This window comes from Wolffia australiana, chromosome 3, assembly GCF_029677425.1.
Source record: "Wolffia australiana isolate 7733 chromosome 3, ASM2967742v1".
Lineage (NCBI taxonomy): Eukaryota > Viridiplantae > Streptophyta > Magnoliopsida > Alismatales > Araceae > Wolffia > Wolffia australiana.
This window is the reverse complement of record NC_135837.1, coordinates 10,654,295-10,661,459: the sequence shown is the minus strand read 5'-3', so window position 1 is coordinate 10,661,459 and position 7,165 is coordinate 10,654,295. Positions and strand designations below refer to the sequence as shown.

At 41.7% G+C, this 7,165-nt stretch overlaps 1 long non-coding RNA gene across 1 annotated transcript; it reads right to left on the bottom strand.

The window, feature by feature from the left end:
* Nucleotides 1-2,743: 2,743 nt before the first annotated feature.
* LOC144700907 (uncharacterized) lies at nucleotides 2,744-5,140 on the bottom strand. Its single transcript, XR_013580892.1, has 2 exons — nucleotides 3,297-5,140; nucleotides 2,744-3,075 (listed from the first exon to the last, which is right to left on the bottom strand). It is a non-coding gene; the product is annotated as an uncharacterized LOC144700907 (long non-coding RNA).
* Nucleotides 5,141-7,165: the final 2,025 nt, after the last annotated feature.

Genomic DNA, 7,165 nt, shown 5'->3' with positions numbered 1-7,165 from the left:
TTCTGGATACGGGCTTGATGCTCTTCGCGTCAACACTTGTAGTCGTCTGGGAGCGGAGTGCGCACCGGGTAATTTTTGAGATGGCGATTGATGGGTCGTCGAAGCAGGGTCGGGTAGCGCTCGTGGTCAACCCATTGTCGGGGTTGACCATCACGGATATCAGTATCACGTGTAGGGGGTATCGAGGAACCTCGATGGGTTTGCCATATTGGTGGTCCTGGGCCAGATATACTCATCTCAGCAGGATGGAGGATCGACCTGGAATGTATGGTTGTAGTCAACACGGGGATCCCAACGACCTCGGGCACGGACATCCTATGAGATGCGTGAGGGATAAAGGCCAGAACAGAGGTCTCTCCAAGCCTTGTCCTGCCACCTCTCCTCATCTACTACTTCGTCATCATAGGGGCTCCGAGGGGGCTCCTAGGTCTTGCGACCCTAAGGGGGCCATGAGCTCGATCAGGCGCCACGAGTGGGGGGGCAGTGGTGGGTGCTGGGAGTATTGTCAGTCTGGGCCTGTAGTCACTCCACTCGTTTGGCGACGACGCTCATAGTGCAGATATAGACATCCCAGTGATGCAACAGGCCTACGACCGGGATCGGGCGGCTCGCGTTGCAACACAACAGCACTTCACATTAATTTTATGAACTGATAATGAAGAGAATGATGCACTTAATGAAAGTAAGCAACGAGAAACACTAGACCGCTATTAATCTAGGAATTAGTCCTACTGATTCGTTGAGATGGGCTAGTAAAGGCCAAGTGCCCCGAACTCCGATGACAGACTCGAGGCCTCCGGATGGGGTGCCCCCGGTCAGAGTTGAAGCCTTCACTCAAGTGATAGTTAAGGGTGATTACCTCTCTATTGGAGTGCTCCCGTCTGAAAGGGTCCCTATCAACTACCCAACCCGGCTAATTATGAAAGGTAAGGGAAGGGCGAAAGGGGGAATGAAGGTAGTTCATGCGCAGTAGACACGAGGAAAAAGATAACAACACCATAATTAAGGGGAGAGAGTTGATAAGTCCAAATTCAAAGGTTTATGTCATTGTTTTGATTCAGACTTAAACAACACAATTTATGAAGTTTTTCCACTTAAATATTCTATAATTAATATAGGGAAAGTAAGGGGTCAATCTGCAGAGAGGCAGAAATTTAATTTCAGAATTTTTTGTCAAGGTTGGGTTGAAGACAATGATTTTAAAAGAAAATTAATACAATTTTTGGGATTTTTCTAGATTTTTAGGTGATTTTCATAATCCCCTATGATTTAAGTTAAGCCAAAATACAAAGAGAAACACAAAATCATATTTTTACACTAAATTTTCTATTTTCTCTTAGCAAATTAATCATAAATAAATATTTTTAGAATTTTCTAGAATTAAATTTACATAAAAAACAACTGTAAATATTAAAAATGAGAGAAAGAGATTTGGTAGAATTTTTTAGATGTTAAAATGACTTTAAATATATCATATTAATTTTCTAGATTTTTTCCTAATTTTTTCATATTTGTTTCAATGCATAAAATAATTTTTTTTATTTTTTCTGATTGTTTTTCTATTTTTGAATAATTTTTAGATACTAAAAATATGGTATTTACCTAATTCAGCGATCGCCGGAGCTGCGGCGACAGCCGTGGAGCGGTGGCGGTGGCGGCAGGCCAAATGGGACGACTGGCCTGCGATGGCATGTATAGGGCTGGCCTTAGTGGGTCAGCCCACTAAGGTTAGCCCAAGTTGGCTAAGTGAAGATAGCCAAATTGGGCTTAAGCCTTATTGGGCTTAACCCAATGGTCAGGACTTAGCCGATTTGGCAAAGTCCTGCAAAGGGCTACCCTGTGCGCTGCGTTCGTGTGTGCTGTCTGTGCACGGACAGGCGGGTAGAGGGCTGCCCTGCTGCACGGGCACCGCACGGCACCGCACGGTGGAGGCTAGAAGACAGAAAAATTGAGTTTTGAAATCATAAAAATATGATATTTTAATGCAATTTTTTGGGATTCGAATTAGGGAAGGCATGAGGATCTAGAGAGATATAGGGAGATATTTTAGAGGGAGAAAAAAACATTTTTAGAGAGATAAAATGTCAAAATGAGAGGATAGAGAGTGAAAATGAAGAGATAGAGAGAGAAAATGTAGAGATGGTGTACAGAGAGTTTGAGAGGGAATCTGAAGGTGTAAATGAAGGAGATTTTTTATGGAATTTTTAGGGGATGAACTTTGGATATGTATAAGGTCTAGAGAGAGAAAGAACAGATTCTAGAGAGAAAGGGCAGAAATGAGGAGATAGAGAGAGAAAATGAAGAGAGTGTAGAAGAAGTTTGAGATAGAATTTGAATGTGCAAATGAAGGAGATTTTTTATCAAATTTTTAGGGGAGTAACTAGAGATATTGATGAAGGTCTAGTGAGAGAAAAAACTATTTTAGAGAGATAAAGTAGAGAAAATGAGTGTTTAGAGTGGGAAAGTGATGGATTTTAAGGGTAAATGGATGGGAAATGATGGAGAAAGTAGAAATCTAAGATCCTAACGCCTCAATGCAAGTTTACTGAGCCCTCAATGCTTCCTCTCAAGTATGGGTCCTTATATGTTGCCTGGATCAGGTGGTTTTCAATGCAAAAAAGAGACGAGATTGAGAGAAAACTTCAATAAACTTTCATTAAGCAGGTTGAACTACCTGGATTCTGAAAAATGCCTTGTCCTGCTGGCCAGCCACTTGCTAGAGCATGTCCAGAATGAGGGAAAATGAGGGAGAAAAAGTCTATTTATTCATTGTGAGAATTAATAACATACACGCCTTTGGACATTATCCATTCTCTTTTCTTGCCATTTTGCCTCTTTTTCTCCATTGGTTGAGAGCTTTGCCTTGTAATTTCCAGTTTGTTTCTTTTGTAAGGTGTTTGCAGGCCAAATAGGTGGGTCAGGTCATGGTCCAAGCCCCTCTGATATCTCCTTTAAAAATGCACAATACCGTTTCATCATTTGCAGCCCATTTTGATAATCACTAAGCTCCCAAAAATCCTCCAATTTCATAAGAATGATATCTTCTAATTCCTGTAAATTTCTGCACATTTGGAACTATAAAATACTCATCAGTAATCAAACTGATTGACTTCATAGAAGTCAATGAAGTTGGTGAAAAATAATCATAATGTGCAAAAGTTTGAATTTCTAGCTAATGCATAAATATTTGGTTAGTTCAAATAATAACATGATAAATAAATTAATAATACTAAAAACATCTGAAATGTATAAAAATATAGGTTCATGTATCATGTTATCAAGAGCAGTGTGCTGACCTGGGTTGGGGATTAGGCTCCTGCGGTCGCAGGAAGAGGCTAGACCCCGTCAGCGGAGATTCAACCATTTGGCTCCTCATTGGATGGGACAGCAGTCGGCGCCCTTCGTGGCAGAATACGTCGTCGGGTCGGGGGAATTTTGGAGCGGGGCGGATAATTGACCGGTGATGGTGGCCGGCGATTCCCAATGGCTCCCCCTCCTTCGTTCCATGACCCGGGGGTTGCGGGATGGCCACAGTTAAGAACACTGAAAAGAATCTCACAACAAGTATCTTGGGCAGGAATGAGGAAGGCCATCAAGGCATATGTCAACCAGTGTCAAGTGTGCCAACAACACAAATCTTCTACTCTTAACCCTGCGGGTTTGCTCCAACCCTTACCAATTCCTAGTCAAATATGGGAAGATATCACCATGGATTTTATGGAAGGGTTACCAAAATCAGAAGGATTTGACTAGATAATGGTAGTAGTTGATCGCTTGAGCAAGTACGGCCATTATATTGCAGTTAAGCATTCATTCTCACTGACAGAATCCCAGTCACAGTGCGCTTCGATCGGGCTGACGGATCAAACTGGTCAGGGAACCTGAGGAGGATCGCCGTGGGATGGCTGGGTCGCCGGGTCTGAGCATTGACGAGAGCACTTGACCGCTGATGGAGGCCACAACCGAGGGAATTGGACCGAAGGGGTGCAGATCCTGCTGCCGAAGGGCCTGATTCTACGACCAAAGGTTTTAGTAAATTTTGGCGGCCATGTGGGTCTGATCCGGTAACGTGGCTCGGTGGTGCCGGATCTAGCTCGTGGAATCCGGTTCTGTCCGGTCGAAGGTGTGGTCCTTCAGTCAGCCAAGCAGAGACGGTGAGTGGGGTCACTCAAAAGTGGTGGGCAGAATTGGAGACCGAGGTCCCCAGCAATCTTCCCGGAGCAGAAGTCAGCCTCACTCCGATTGAAGACCCGGACGAGGAGTCGGGATCACTGGTTTCGTGGTCGCAGAAGAGGAGTCTTGACCATCGAGGGTGATCTGCAGCACAATGAACTTATTCTTCTTCCCCTGGCGTCGGTCGGGGCTCCGCGCTCGTCCGGGATGGGTGAATGAATTCCCCCTTTCTTCCTTGGCGATTTGAGCAACCGGTGGAGGGATTCCCTGTTAGAAGAGAAGTAGAGAACAACAAAGAGGCAGAGTGGGCACAACAAGCCTGGAAATCTTCTAATGGTGGGGGGGGAGAAAGAGAAGAGAAGAGAGGAGAAGAGAAAAGAGGAGCGTGGAATGGGGAAGTTAGAAGAAGGGGGCAGGAGGGAATCCTCATGAAATCATAATTCTTCTTTAAAATTTCTTGAGAGAAAACATGGGGCGCCTCTTCCCTCTTTTAGGGTGGGGAAAGGAATGCCCTAATCCTGCTTGGCATGAGTTCATGCCAGGCACCACCCTAGGGCCGGCACGGTCCTAAAAAAAGGATGTGGAAAAGAATGTGCGTGGAACCCCCGAATATGCGTGGGTAGTCGCCAAAAGAAAATGAAAGCAAACATGAACTAAATGCGCGGCAGTGGACTGGTATGAGTTCATGATAAAATAGAGGAACAAACCTCACGCTGTGTATTTGAATTGTGGATCCTTTGCACTGGCTCGGGTTGCACGGTGCGGGTGCTTGCAGCCCAGTGCTGGTTCGCTTGGATGGTCCTCCATCACTTGGGCTTTCCTCGATTGCGTCCTTCTCCTTAACCTAATGTAGCAGGAATCCGACATGCAGGTTTGCTCACAGTATCAGTACCATGAGAGCGATGACTTGTCTTTGCCCTTTCCCCATTGTCACTGGGAGACGCGGTCCCTAGTGATGGGGAGGAATTGCTAGGGGATCGTACTCGTCCCTAGCGGGCGTGGGTGTCTCTGCGGGGTCCGGATGCCTGGCGACAACCCTAGCGGTGGGTGCAGTCTGTCCGGGTTCCAAAGGAGGTGGTGACACACCACCTTTGGGCGTCAGAGGATAGAATGCGAGGGGGCGCATTGGGCTGCCCCTCTCGGTTGGCGCCTGATAAGCCTAAAATGCACGTAAATATGTCGTTGATTTGGCGTTAGACTTATATAATAAAATTTAAAATTTCCCTTAATCACTAAATATAGAATATAGAGTAAGCAAGGTGTCGAACCACAGGGAGGCAACAAATAAGAATTTTTATCCAATTTCAATGAATTAATTCAAAGATGAATTAATTTTGCAATTAATAAATCTTAATTATGCTTAATGATGTCTTCAATTAATCAAAATCAAGTTTAATTTTGATTTTAAATATTTCGGTCAGAAAGCTCAAGATAGGAATATTTCACTTTTAAGATCAGACTTATTTGGATTATTAATTTCCTAATTATTATAAAATTTTAAGACAATTTTTATGAATTAAAATTGGGAATTAAATAATCAAGAAAATGAATTTTTAAATTGGACTTCCAGCTGGATGAATTTTCGAATCAAATTTTATTTTTAGGTTTTTATATATTAAATTAAATTCCTAAAAAATAAAAATTGAAATCTAGAGAGAGAAACTAGACAAATTAACCTAGAGAGAGAAAGTGAAGAATTTGGGGAAAAGATGAAATCCGACCCTAAATTAGAAATCCAATGAAGCAGAAATGTTCTAAATTGATGTAGAATTAAGGATCAAAATCAGATCTTGAATCAGAATCAAATTGCAATGCTAATTTCATTCAAAATCAACTTCTAGGGCATGTACATTTCGCCCATGTCTTGGTGTTTTAAAATCGTTCAAGAAGAAGATTGAAATCCAAATCAGAAACTTACAACTTTGAGTGTAGAATCAAGAACTATCGACTTCCAAAGCATCCCTTGTGTCCTTCCTGCCAAATCCTTGGAGAGAGCTTCAAAAAGTAATTTTTGCCCATTTCCAGATCTCCATTTAAAGATCCAACCGTCTGGATTATAGAGGGGGAAAAGATGAATCTACCCTCAAAATTTCAGCCCAATCAGATGTCTAGATCTCAAGATATCGAGGTTTTAGTGAGGATAAATCTGGACCGTTGGATCTTTTTTCTTTCTTAAAAAAAATGAATTTTTCTAATGGCTGGCATCATTTTTCTCGTCTTCCCCCATCCTCGGATCGTGTGTCGACACGTCGTTGTGCGCGTCAGCCGTTTGCAATCATTGGAGAATAATTCTCCCTTTTAAGTGGTTGAGAGGACGCCACGTTGCCCTGTGTTTTAAAAAAAAGAAAAGATTAATATTTTATTATTTCTTTCGTTGAGCCACAATGTTTGACCTCTTCTTCATTGCCTTTCGTGCCATGTCGTCTTGTTTTAATAATAAAAAAATGTAAACGACAAAATAACACTTTTTGTTAATATTTATAAGCCGCAATTTCGATTCTCTGCCTGCATTTAATGCACGAGGAAATCGATTGCGGCTTTCATTTTTATTTTTGAAAAAAAAACACGCCGCAATCTTTGAACTGTATTGTTTCTAAAATAATAAACAAATGGGGTAAACTTACGGTGTCGATTTTTGCATGCCATATATGAGCTAATGATTGGCTCGTTATGGCATCGCGATTTGCGATGCTATAATGAACCAATAATGCTCATTCTTTCTGTCTCTCTTCTTATTTAAATAAATAATAATCATCCATTCATTCGCCCGAATTTCAGGCGAATGACGTGGATGCCCTTAATATATATATAAATACATTATAAAATGCCAAATAAATTAAATATGTATTATTTAAATATATAAAAAATTATTTCTTGGCTATATAATGGTAAACAATTATATAAAAATATGGGAAAATTCCAAAAAAATTAGAAAAACCCTTAACAACCTTTAGCCAAATGTATAAGGCCCTACAAAAAATATTTCTTCACA